The following is a 14,322-nucleotide window of genomic DNA, read 5'->3' as shown; positions in this document are numbered from 1 at the left end:
ATTAAGGTTTCAATTTGATTTTTTTTTTAGGTGGCTAGATCGCATGCTAACTTTTATAGGAATTTTAATGTGGATGAATAGCTACTATTGTAATGTAGACTGAGGGAATAATAAACTGATAGATTGAACCAGAGTGACAGAAATGCAGTTAAGATTAGCCATCAGGTAAGAAGTTGGACGAAGAATCATGATACACTTTGAAAGGCAGAATGAGGCTTTTTTTTTTTTTTTCCCTTCAGTGCAAACCCATTGAGTTTCAAAGATTGTGAAAACTGGTGGGATGAGAGAAATGTTTCATGCAAAAGGTAGAAAGAAAAATATCTGTCTCCTGCATTCAGCTGCTGAGTTCCAGTTTTAAATTCAGTTGGTAATCTAACACTTGTGCAAGAAGGACTTGTGTTCAAGGTCTAGCAAAATTGCTGCTCCTTAACTTTCTGTAAAATGGATTTTTTGATTCTGAAACAGCTTATGTGCATGCCCTTACACTCCTAAATATGAGTCACTCTATTGAAGCTAATAAGGCTATGCAAGAGTTTAAAATTATTTAATGTGTGAATATTTACATGGCATGTATCAGATGCAGCTGAGCTCTGTGCATAGTTCAGGCCAATATTGTGGCTGTTTTAGCATATCTACTGTTTGCATCTAATTAAAAATTGACTGTTGGAACCTTCTGGGCTCTTTTGTTACTAAAAGAGATTCCAGATGGAAGAGAATTTTTTGGATACCTGAATTTCTAACATGCCTCTGTATCATTACCAACTTTGTCATCTTGCCCACCTGTAAAAGAAATGGGAGGTGATGGAGAATTGACACTTCTAACATTAATGACATGATTATTAATTTAAGATCAGTGCTAACAGTTATGTTTTCTTCCTTCATTCTCCAGTTTCTTAATATGATTCAACAGGGAAAGAATAGCAACAATTTAGGAATATGGTATGGTGTTATCTTGGGTTATCTTTGGTTATAATGTGATTTGAAAAAGGAAAACATAGGTTTCTGTTGTTGGCGCCCACATTCATGCCAGATTCTGAAAATGAGTACAAACTGTCAATCTAGTGGTGTTTTACAGAGACATTCTGATAAGTATTCTGCTCTGGCTAATTTGGAGATTTTATTATTCCGTATAAATATTGTCCTTTTAAAATCATATTGAGTTTTGTCTTAATTCTCTTTGCAGGCCTGTGTATTTACTAATATTCCTATGCAGTTTTGTATTATAGATGCTTTTGTTTGTGCCCCTGTAAAAGAGGGCTTTCAAGCATTGATGTATTTCTCCATTTCAGTTATGACTCATTCCTGATTACTTTAAATCTCTTCCCGTGAAAATATTCTCAGTGCCCAGTGCCACTGTCGTTGCCCTTTCCATCCCCATCTTAATATAAGCAAATACTTAATGCTGCAGAATGAGCAACTATTGCCATTGTGTCATGCTGGAGTCTCTAACAACCAAGATTTTAGTGGATTTAGACAGCAAATGTGTTCGATAAGATCATGTTTCTTCATCCAGTATTTTCTTCTCTGGTTATTTTAGATTTATGTTATTTGTCATAATGCTAACAGTTCCTAGAAATGAAAATTCTTTTAAAAGAAAGGAAGTGGAGAATTTTTCTTCCACCCACAGCAGCATTGGTTGTCAGAACAGGGATTTTAGTAGGACTTCAGAAAGAAGTACAAATAGAGGGACATACAAATTCGCAGTCATTTATATGCATATGGAAACACATATGAAAAAATTGATGTCTCAAACAGAATCTTGGTGCTTCAGCAATTTTCAAAATATTTGAACTGACAGAGAAGGTATTTCATGGAATCACCAGAGCCTTTACCAATAAATAACATTCAGGTTGCTGATAGATTTAGGAAGAGTGAAGGATCTGGTCTCTTAGCCATGGCGTGTTGTGGTCTGGTTGTATGAAAGGACATATGCACTAGAACAGATGTTCTGGGAAAGGCTGTTCCAACTTATTTCTTGGAAGATTAAGAAGTCAATTACTTTGAATAGTCACTGTGTGTCACTCTGATGATGACTATAACTCTGAATGATGTAAAAGAGTACAGAGAAGACCAGCACATTTTGCTGTACAGACAGCTATCTCAATAAATATTATTAAATATATAGAATGCTCTTCTTTATTGGTGACTTAAATATCTTGCACGAGATTCTACAAATTCAAATTTGTAACAGAAGTAATTTAATTTTTAATAAACTGGCTATGATTTCTGTTAGAGGAGTTGTACAATGCCCATCTCAAATACTGCTTTGAAAGGCAGTTTTACTTCAAGCCTGTCTCGCACATGCCCATATGCCCTTCCCACAAAGAAGGTTACTGGTATCCTGGGCTCCATTAGACAAAGTGTTGCCAACAGGTGGAGGGAGGTGATCCTTTCCCTCTACTCAGCACTGGCAAGGCCACACCGGGAATACTGTGTCCAGTTCTAGGGTCCCCAGTATAAAAGACATGGACAGACTGGAGAGAGTCCAACAAAGGGCCACAAAGATGGTGAAGGGACTGCAACATCCCTCCTGTGAGGAAAAGCTGAGAGAGCTGGGGCTGTTTAGCCTGGAGAAGAGAAGGCTCAGGGGGATCTTATCAATATCTATAAATATCTGAAGGGAGGGTGCAAAGAGGATGGAGCAAGGCTCTTTCCACTGCTGCCCAGTGACAGGACCAGAGGCAATGGGCGCAAACTGAAATACAGAGGCTCCGTCTGGACATCAGGAGAAGCCTTTTTAGTGTGACAGTGACTGAGCACTGCCACAGGTTGCCTAGGGAGGCTGTGGAGTCTTCATCCTTGGAGATACTCAAAAGCTGTCTGGGCAGTCTTGGGCAACTGTCTCTACGTAGCCCTGCACGAGCAGGGACTTGGAGCAAATGATATCTAGAGGTCAATTACAACACTCGGTGATTCTTGAATTATTCTTGCCAACATATCTGTATTTCTGATCTGTGCTGCTTTTTCCAGTCTCTACTTACCTATGCTGTGTTTAAGGCTATAGCATCAATGTGAACATTAAGTCATTTATTTCCTGGAAACATCCATCTCCTACTCCTGCAGCATTATCTGTATCTTGCAGCATAATCTAGCAAATTAATGAATGCCCTGGCTCTGACTCAGTAAAGCACTTAAGCACACACACACATCCTCAGCTGCACAGGTACTTAATTTGGATCGAACTCCTATACTATAGGGTTTTTTCATAGCAATTTTTCAATCTGTATTCTGCTAATATATCATTAGGCAGTGTTTTTGTTATTCCTTGCATAATTCATTTCACAATGGGAGGTAACACAGTGCTTTGAGAATTTACTGTGCAAATCAAATCTGGATTTAGGAAAAAAAATAATAATCAATTGTTGATCTTGAGAGGATTTGTAGATACTGCTTTTGTTGCTTTAAAAAAACAAAGAAGAGTATTCCTATTTCTACCAAAAGCTGTTGCATTCCCTAGAAAACTTCTGCCTATATAAGTTACTGCTTTGTGTACATGATGGGGGGGAAAAAAAAAAATTGTTACTCTTTCATGGATGTTCCTGGACAGGAAGTTTGTTAGTGAGCAAAGCATATACACTACTAATTAGGGCTTCTGAAATTTTCAAACCATTGAGTCATCAGTATTCACGTAAGCAAATTACAGGAGGGTTGCTAGTTGCTTAAACAAAAAAGTTCTGCCATTATTTTAGTAGTCTGTGCCAGGAGGACCGTGGTGGATACCAACACAGACCAGTGGCTGCTTACTAATGAAGTCTGGTGAAGTTTGTTGAAACAGACTAAGACTCAAATCTCCTAAGACACTTTTGCGCCTCCCGCGTGCATAGGCCCTTTGGTTCTGTCCAGATGCTACATAGCCCTTTTTGGCATCTTTCATCCACTCTGTGCATCCTCCTTCCTTCAGATACAGCCCTAAAGCAATGCAAAAAGGAATAGCTCAGGTAAGAGCTCTGGAGGTCCCAACACCAGATTCTCCAAATAGGCTTAAAAACACCATTCTTACTAGTGAAACCACTTGCTCTATGTGTACACAGAGCAGAGCTAGGAAAAAAGCACCCTCAACATGTTCATCTGGTTACCAGGTGACTATCTGGATATTGCTGTTATTAATGTTTTTCGAAGAGACACATGAATCGACACTCCAGGTAAGTGGTCTGTATTGCTGAGCTAGAAGATAGGTTTCTGTGGCCCAGTGGATGTTTCACTTTTGATTCAGATGAAAATAGCAGAGTTGAGAGAAATTTCTCACCATATGACAGTGATTGGATACTGGCCTTAGACTGGATTTGTGGATTCAAGTAACTGTTTCAGGTCAGCCATAATGGTAACTTGAACCAGACTGACTTGCACCCCAGGTGAATATTTATGGTGCTGCAGGTGTTACCATTTCTTGTAATGCTTAAGTACCTTCAAGAATGTAAAATGTCTTAAAAACTGGTAGGGAACTGTCTGCCAGCCAGCGGGTAAAAGTGGGCATCCTAGGATAATAGAGAAATCTGGGAGGCAGTGGTGCATATATTTATTTTTTTTTATATGCGGATAACAGAGATTGTATTTGTATTTTACATCCTTCATGTACATTTGCTAGCCAGTAAGGTTGGAGAGGAGGAATCAGGTAGGAATTCAGAGGTAAGAGTTTGGGAAGTTTTGAGAGCATTGCAGAGCTAAGTTGCAGTGCTTGAAGAAATACATCTTCAGTTAAAGAACTAATTTTGTTTTGTCCGTGTTTGTGCTCTTAAGGAAATATGTACAAATCTCTTGCTCTAGAATTGAGAACATATGGGGAAGGTATTTGTACTGAGAGCTTTGCAGACAGAAGTCAGTTTCTTATGTCTTGTTCCTAGATGTGCAGAGTTCTGCATGTATTTAGGAAGGTTATAAGGTTTTTTGTATCTCTTGGAAGAGAATTATTTTGTGTGACTTAGGATTTATAAATAGAACGAAAAATTCTTCTGAACAGTTTACAACACATCGTAACAATGTACAACAGTGCGTCTCTAACGCATTGCTAAATGATAGCTAATGAATAGGGAACCTCTCTAATTTACAAATATTTTCCGAGTGTTAGCCTCTTCCACTTAAGGTTACAAAGAGCTTTGCTTCAAAGCTCTATTTTAGCACTTCTGTGTCTTCATTTTCTGGCAGTTTGCTTGTACAGACTAACTCTTGAGGCAAAGTGAAATGTTTGTGCAAAGCTTGAAGAAATCTCAGAAAAATCTTTGACTGTTAGAAGGGGAGGATTATGCCTTGAAGTATTAATTACTTAACAATTTATCTGTCAGTTTATTAATGCCCCTTCAAACTTCACCACTTCACCTGTAATTACTCGGGCTTCTGGAAAGCTCATTTGCCAATTATTGCTGTGGGGGAGAAAGGATTCTATCCAAACAAAAGTTAATGACTGTATTTTCACATAAAAGTTTGGGACGTAGTCATAGTTGGTGCAGAACAATGGGAATTGTCTTTTTGAGGACTGCTGCTAGTGTTGTCAATAACATGCTGGTGTTTCTACCTTATGAGGGATTAAGATCGGATACCCATTTATTTGAGGAAAGATTCTCCATCTTTGCCTCTTTTGCCATTTGAAATACATAAATGTTTTCTTCGGCCGATAACAAAGATACTGTTACTGATAACAATTTTTGCATTTGCACAATGAACCAGATTAAGAAAAGTGCTCAGTCTTCCTCCATTATTTTTCAGGTGGATCAATTTCCTAATCTGTGTTTGTTTATGATAACAAAATGTTTGTTCTAGCATAGTCCCAGGGTGTTAGAGGGACAGAAATGAGCAGTTGAAGAATAGAAGGCAAAGAGCTATATTCACCTTAGTAAATCAAGTAATGAAAATAGGAGTAGCTCTGTAAATCATGCCTATTGTACACATTTAAAAACTTATTGTAGCAGTTGGACTACAATCTTTCAATTTAGCTTCCTCCAAAAGGAATCCAGTATGCATGTTCCACTGTGCAAAGAAATTGATTAAATGGGAACAAGTTGGAATGTTAAAAGTGCATTCCTCATCTGAATCAGCTCTAATACAATGCATCTGCATCCAGCAGCAGCAAGTACTGCGAATCTCTGTGGATATTTTGCAGTGGCTTTGGAGGAAAAGATTGGGAAGTACCTAATATTTGTACGTTCATCTTCAAATAAAACAGCAACAAATCCCTTTTATACTGTAATAATCAAGGAGAGACTTGAAGCTGTTGTGCTGTTAGAGGGCCCCTTGCAGGAGAAGGCCCACTGTATTGTGAAAGTTCGAAGGTGAGACTAGAAACAGTAATCTGGGAAATAAAACCAATGCTTTGCAAAGTCAGTTAACTATTAGAAGTGTTACTAAGCAAGGTGATAAGGTACTGTGGACTTGGAAAACAATTTGGGGTGGGCCTTTTTAAGGGCCACTCTATTTTGATGGTAAGATAATGAACTGCTGGAGTGTCTGTGTGGGGAAGAGCCTAAACTGCAGAATTGCTGAAATTCCATTGAGCATGGTGCAGGTTGTTATGATAACTTTAGGTCTTCACCTATGAAAATATGTGGGCTTGGAGAGTTTTATGATCTCAACTCTTTCTCACATTGCTTTTCTGCTGGATGCATTTCTCTTTCTCTCTCTCTTTTTTTTTTGTTTGGGTTTTTTTTGGTTTTTTTTCTTTTTTGCAGGGGGGGTTAATAATGATGATTTTTCAACTGAGAACTGAGAAAAAGCTTATTTATTTTTAACTCTCCAGTTTTGGAACATGTTAGATTTATCCCAGCTCATCAATAAAGGATTTAATCAGAGATGCCTGCATAGAAGAAGCAGCAGGGCTGTCTTATTAATTGTGTGTAAAATTATTTTAATGACTTTAAACAATCATTGTACAATAATAGTTATGCTGGGAAGAAATACCTTTTAAGAATAGTTTTCCTTCCAGTTTTAAAATTTATAGTCTCTATAATATCATCACTCTTAGTCTTCCACCTACATGCCTTTTTTTTTTTTTTCTACTGCTCTCCTGGCAATTTGCCTTCACTTTGTGGGGGTGCAGTTGTTCCCTTTTCAATTTAATGCTATTTGGTGACTTGCAATTGTGGTGTGACTAAGACTATTATCGTAACTACAAACTCATTGCTGCTCCCAGTGAAAGCAGAATTGAGTCTTAGACTTCAACACCTCTGTAAACAAATGTTACTCCTTTCTCTCCCATCCTTGTTATCACCTTTAAAAATAGAATGCCTGGCAGCGTATGCTAATATAAATACTTCTAATTGTTCTTGGGGCAAGTAGGAACCTCTTGAGATCTCACCATGGAAGTTGAAGTGCATAGAAGAAAAACATTCAATGTACTCTTAATTGTACCAAGCCCTTACTTTGCAGTTAACATAAGAATCCACGAGGCTTCTGCATGGATGAAAGGATTCAACACTCATGGATGAGCAAATAAGTGTCTAAAGTTAATAAACCCATTTATCAAAACAATGATGTTTGTTGTACAAAATATTTCTCCCTCTCCAGTCAGTTCTGTTTGTGTCACTATATTCTATGTGTACAAATCATGTTTATGACGTGATGCTTAATGCCTGCTTTCGAATGGAATGTCAGTCTTTCCAGAAACTTTACTCCTACATAGGTACTTCACACAATACCACTGAACTTTTGGAGCTTGTGGAAAGTGAGTAGGAGGATTTCTCTAGAGATTCAAACTGGCTATGCTGAACACTGAAAGCTCAATAGTACAATCTAGTGACACACAAAAGCTATTAGAATCTTAATTTTTGTTACAAAATGTACAGATCAACTTCTTCTAAAAGCACATTGATAATAGAGAATCTACCTGTGCATGAACAGTTTAAATTTCTTTTTCCTGAAAGAAAGAAATCAGACACCTTTCACTTTGCAGATATGTTTACATAGCATCTTCTAGCAAATACAAGGACTTATATTTTGTCATTAATATGTGTATGCCTTTGCTCCTAAGTGCATCTGAGAGTCTAGAAAGCTTGTTTCATAGTGAAAACAGTCTGTATAAAAAGCTATGGATTGTTCCTTGAAAATTTTGGATTTTTTTGATTTTTATATACTTAAAGATGTTTGCTTACAGAAGAAACTTTTCCTGCAAAAAATCCTGGAGGTGTTATATAGGACATGACTCCACAAGAAATACCTTCTAGTGAGATTTTGCACAAAATATGTTTTGTTCTATCTGTTTTGGTCAATGTCCCTGTGTAGGCACATCCTTAAGCTTTCATTTTCCTTGAATATTCCTTGACTTGACTAGTCAACAGTTCCTTGACTATTGCTTGGAGAAATATGCCTGTATTATTTACTTTGTATGCGCATGCATTCTTGTTGCTTGTTTCCTACCTAATGATATAAAAATCTTCAGTTTCCAACATAGTAAAATTTTCTTTATACTAGTAAATGAGCTATTGCTGAAAATCTGTAAGAATATTTGTCACTTTGGTGACAGGCTATTATTTCTGATGGTTCAGTCATGCTTTGTTTCTTTCTTTTTTTTTTTTTTTTAGTAGCTCAAAAAGACCAGATGATTACAATATAGTCCTATCAGAGTTTTGAACTCTGTAGCAAGACCTCTCCTGACTTCATAAGAAGCTATAACAGCTTCTCTTTCTGAGAACTATATATAACTGTTTTTATAGCTGTTTTTAACAGCTATAACTGTTTCTCTAGCAAAGGTAAATATTGAAGGAACAGAAAACAAGACTGATGAAAGCTGAGGAGTAGGATACAGAATGCCCTTAGAATGGTGGTTTGAGAATGCTGCTCAGTTGGCCAGAGCCAACAGATGCCAGTGCTTCAAAGCAGCCTGCTAATACAGAGGTTTTGCAGGTGGGTTGTCTTCAGCAGCTGGATGCTGCTGTTTTTAAGAAGCCAAATGATGCCTTTTCTCTTTTAGTTAATTTTAGCTTTATTCTACAGAAGGTGTTGAGATCCAGGGGACAGAGAACACGTTTTGGGGACCTTAAATACAAACTGAGGTTGAAAAATGAATATTAAAAAAATGACTGTCTTCCAGCAAGCTGATTTTCTTTGTGGATGTTTATGGTAATAATTAAGATGATGTGCATCCTATCTGTGCGCTGCCCTAATATCCTTTGGGACAGGATTTATAACATGTTTTTAAGCTGTTACTGGCTTTTTCTTTTTCAAGGTAATCCAGTGCTGAGTTGGATAGCTACAGCTTAATATAAACTCTAGTTTCCCTGATGAAAGTTGTGGCACAGATTGCATTTATAACTCTGGACTTAATGATAGTAGAACAGTTTGACTCTGTCTGCAAGAGCTACTTAGGCAGTTCTGTTATTTTATGGATGGGATAAGCTTTACGTGTTGTGTTTAAGAGGCATGGAAATCTCTAAAAGATAAAAATCCAGCTTCAAGTTCATAATAATGAAAGTCATGGAAGAGGCTCGTTCAAATTGAGTAACTAGTCCTATATTTGTCTTTTCTGTGGGAGGGGTGAAGTTGAGCAGTGAGCACAGGTTATTCATACTAGTATCCTCTCAAAGTAAAAGCAAGTAATTTTCTTCGTAATCCAGACTGTACTTCCTTTCAGATTTAATTACAGTAAGGCCTTGCTAAAGTAGTAAAGGGATGTATGCCTGAAGCTTCAAGCAGGTACAGTACTGTGTGATGTGACACAGATCAGTTCAGACATCAGTACACTTCATGGTATATGGAGAATTTGTTCGCGTGTGGGAGATCTATTGTCAAAAAAAGACATTCTTCCCTCCCTGCTCCCACCTCAGTGATTTAGCTGGTGGAGAGACCTGTGGATGAAAGCTTGTTTCGTACCGCTCTTCAAACATGTAAATTACTCTTGTCAGTTAATAACATGGAGCTGAGAGGAGATGCTTGACATCTGTGACTTATGAGTAGAAAACCCACTTTACATTAAGTGGAGAGCTTACTGGATAAAGCTAATGAAAATAAAAAGTGGAGGTTTTTCTTCTCTCCTGCCTGAACTACCCCTGGAGTTTAACAGTCTGTGAACTCTGTGTGAAGGATCACAGAAGTTCCTGTCAATGCTTAGTATTAATATTGAAGAACCTTAATGTTGACAAACTTCAGGTTCAAGATTCTTGTTATCTTTTTCACTACAGTCCTTTACGCTGCTGTTTACAGCATGTCTGTTCGAGCCATGGAGCTGCTTGTAAATGCAGTGCTAGTGCTGTTCTTACTTGATTTTATTCATATTTTACTGAGATGTTAAAGATGTTCAATGGCAGCTGTTTCCTTCTCAGAAGGTGGTTCTTCAGCCTAGAAGCGTCCTTGCTCAGTGGTGTGAGATCTTTGTATTTCATAGTGCTTTCTGGGTTTTTTTCATCTACTCTTGGTTTGTCCTGTTGCTTTTTAAACACGTGTAAATATTTGGCATTGGCCAAATACTTTTAACCTGCCCTTTAGTTTTTGGATTTGGTAAGACATGAATAGTCTCTCTGTTTACCTTCTCTACTTTGCCAATTCTTAGTATGTCTAGTATTCTCCTCAGTTTCTTCCCCGGGTTAAAAAGCACTGATAATAGTGTCGTACTAGCATTGAGCTGTTTCTTTTTCTTAGAACAGTATGTTACAAACTCCAAGGTTTTATTCTGAGTGATAATAGTTCAGGGCTTATCACTGTGTGTGCAATGATAAGGTGTAGTCTTGGTCTGCATTTAGTGCATTTCATCTGGCCTTTTACACTTAATCAGTCATGAAATCCTTTTGCAGGTTTTCTTTGGGTTTATTTTTTTGCAGTTGTCACTTCTGAAGTGTTTTTTTCTGCCTGAATAACACAGAATCATCAACAGACTTTGTCACCTCCATTTTAGCACCCCCCCCTTTTTTTTCACTTACACATAAATGCATTGAATAATATACACCTTATCCTATATCCCTGTGTGTCTAAACTGATAATCTTTCCCCTGTGAGAATGAGACCTGTGTATTTCTATTCTTTGTTTATTGTTTCTTTAATCTCTTACTTGTATAACAGCCTACATTCCAATTTGTTTAGATGACTTCTGTGAGAAGTGTTACTACCTTTGGAGATAGAAATATGAGCTGGATCTGTTGTTCTCAAACAGTTTGACTCGTTCGGGGGCATCTTATGTCAAGGGTTTTTCACAAGATCTGCTGATTTTACCCTGTATATCTCTTTTGTCCCCTCCATAGGCTTAAGACTTTTTTTTTTTCTTCTTTTATATATTTGCCTTGTATGGATATCAGATTTAATGGTCTCTGTTATCACAGGTCTCTCTGGTATCATACTTGCTGCTTTCCATGTCTCAGTTTTAAGTAAGAGGCTACGTGCTTCAATAGAACACTTGCGTAAACAATTAAGAGAAACTAGAGTCTTAAACACAGTTAAAAGAAACCATAGCGTCTTTGTTTAAGTTTGAGATTCCTTCACAGGAGCTTCTCAATGCTATTCCCTGGAATTCAAGTTGCCCTTGAGTTGTCTGTACCTGCTAAGCTTGCTGTTCCTTGTGTGCTTGAGAAAGGCATAAAAAGGAAGCAATGGATTCTGCATTGAGTTGTTCTCCAGACCTTTTTCTCTTGGTCTATCATGGTATATGTTTTTAAACCATTGGTTTTTTCTATTTTTCTTTGGTTTGGCATGACCTTGGCTTTACAACGATACATTCTTATTTCTAAGAACTTTCTTTATCCTCTTTCTTTCATTCTGGCTTTGCTTTGCAATATGACTGTAGCAGATTTTTTTTGCTTCTGACACTCTTATCTGGGTACTAAACCTAACTTGCTATTAGTAGAGTGGCTCACTAATCTCAGAAACTAGGCACTGTGCATTGTTCCATTAGAAGCAAAAATTGTTTTCTGCCTTTTGTTTTCTCTGACTAGTTATCTCATGAAGTTATTTATTAAATGTATCTAAAATCTTACCATGACTATTGTTCTTGAATGTGATACTTTCTGGGAGGCCGTCGATATCATAATTGCTGTTGTCTGACCTTTTTGCTGCTCTGCTCTTTCTCAGTTTTGTTTGTTGTTCAAAACATCAAGGAAAGTGCACATAAAATCCTGTATTTAAAAAAAACCCAAACCCTAGAATTTGCAAGATCATTTGGGAATCCGATTACTTATCGTTGCTTGATGTGCTTTGTTGGGCCACCTTGCTAACAATTTTCATCTGCAACAAGTGGCAAATCTTCTCATGAAATGGTAAAAATGTTTGTGTACTTTTTTAGGTGCTTATTCAGTGAGCTTGGAAGTGTGTTGCTACTGGCTAGGACTGAACAAAGCAGATACATTGTGCATACGCTCAACTCTTCCTGACTATTTTCAGTCACTTCAGGAACACTTGCTGTACTAATAAGATGAGAAGGCCAATCCAGAAATCTTGTTTCGTATCTTGTCAACTCAGATCCTCTATTCTCCCCAACACATGGGTTTTTTTCCTCCTCCTCCTGCACCTCCCTGACGCTTTTTTTTCTGAGCCCAAATGAATGCTTGTAGTCGTTATCATATAAAGTGTGTATGTTATACAGGTTTCCTTTGTACACTTAGTGTGGGTGTTGCTTAATGCATTAATCTCTTGTTCAACAGAATTTCCATGCAGCTTTAATATTCACTTGTAAAACCTGTAATTTCTTTTAAACTTAGATGTTTCAAATGAATACTTTGTCTTCATTATTACTTTCTGTCTGAGAAACTGCTTTCAGTTTTCCTTTTATCCTGTTCTCATTAGATTTCCACTGTTCAAAGCACTAAAGCACTTGGAAGTTCCAGCTTGTGTTTATGTAAAAATTGATCTGTGTGCATGATAACATAACTGTCTTGTGGCTGGCCCCCGATAACAGGGTGAACAAATAAGATGTTAAGCTCAAAAGGCGTGAGAGATTGTGATCCTTTAAAACACCAATTTTTGGCTTTGGCATTCCTTGTTTGTGGTCTTTCTCCTGTTGTTCTATCTGAAGAATTCAGGTGCTGTAGCTGTGACCCCAGAAGAGCGAGCTGTGTGTACCTGGCAAGGTGGTGACATAGCAGGCAGGGTGCTAAAACTCTCTTGTTCTGGGTAAATCCACTCTGCTGAGAGCTCTGATGTGTTTGTGTTGGTAGGAAAGTAAATCAACAAACATTGTTATTATTCAGTATGTGCTCTATTGACTCTCTCTGCATTAAATAGCTTTAATGGATTATTATTTTTTTTAAGGCAGTGATTCCTAGCAGTTAGAAGAGCACTTAAAAAAAATTGAGGTCGTTTTATGTGGTGGTTGGGTGTGTATGATCCGTTCTGCATGTTTACATATAACTAAAAATCTTTCCTTACCTGTAAGGATTATTATTAATGTGCCTTTAAATACTTGAGAATCCATGGATGGAAGTCACACAGATGCACACATGATGTGTTTCAGTTGTATACCTGAAGGATATCAGAAAGAATAGGAATCTACTGTATCCATCATTGATTTGTGCTAGAATACTGAAAAGGAAATTTTATGACAACCCCAGTGTACTCTGGTTGTCTACAAAATCTTTTGCGCTGAAAAGATTTCTTATCTAGATTATGTAAATCCATTCTTCAAAACCTTGTATGAATGTTGAGGAGTTTGTTGATTTTTAACCCTTGATGTAGTCTGAAGATGAGGATTATGCTTGTATATCAATGGTGGCATCTTCCTTTTGTGACATAAAAAGTTAAGTGCTGACATCTTGCAGTCTCACTTGGACTAAATCCAACTGTAGATTAGCTGCCTTTTTGTCAATTTAATTGCTAATTTTCAGAGGTGAGGATCAATAATTGCATTCTAACACAGTATTACATAGTATTCTTTTAACAACTGAAATGTTTCCTTTTGCAACATTTCCTATTCGTGGTCAAAACCTAACAAAAACAGTAAAAATGCCTGCCAATGCTGAAATGAATGCTGAATTTCCGCTTAAGCCTATAGCAGCAAAGTTGGACTCAAAATTGAACTCTTTATGTCCATGTGCAAAGTAATGTATAAAGTTTCAGAAAGTAAATAGTAGTCTTTAGTTTTCATCAGCCTGACTACAGCCTACCTATATAAACAGCTGTGTTTAGACTTCTGCATTTTGAGTATTTTTCTGGAGTTGCAAAACATGCTTTTTACTAGTAAACAGAAATGACTAGTAATGTTTTGATAGCATCTTTGAAGCCTATCAGCTAATAATACACAGCTTTAGCTTACTCTTGTAAATGCCATAGACGACTGTGAAATGCATACAAACCTTTCTCAGTTTCATTGTATTGAGTCTTTTTTTAATAAGTGCTTTAATAAACTAGGTTTTAAGTGACAGCTTTAACCTGTGAAATGAAAAGCCTGAATTTCAAAAGTGGATATTTCTGCAACCCTTTG

The 14,322-nt window shown here is 37.2% G+C and overlaps 1 protein-coding gene across 3 annotated transcripts in view; it reads left to right on the top strand.

Moving 5' to 3' along the window:
* The window catches only part of WFS1 (wolframin ER transmembrane glycoprotein), a 62,015-nt gene that overhangs the window by 30,172 nt on the left and 17,521 nt on the right, over window positions 1-14,322 (top strand). The window lies entirely within an intron of this gene.

Source organism: Larus michahellis, chromosome 5 (genome assembly GCF_964199755.1).
Source record: "Larus michahellis chromosome 5, bLarMic1.1, whole genome shotgun sequence".
In the NCBI taxonomy this organism is placed as follows: Eukaryota; Metazoa; Chordata; class Aves; order Charadriiformes; family Laridae; genus Larus; species Larus michahellis.
Note: the sequence above shows the minus strand (reverse complement) of the source record. Positions and strands in the feature narration are given on the sequence as shown.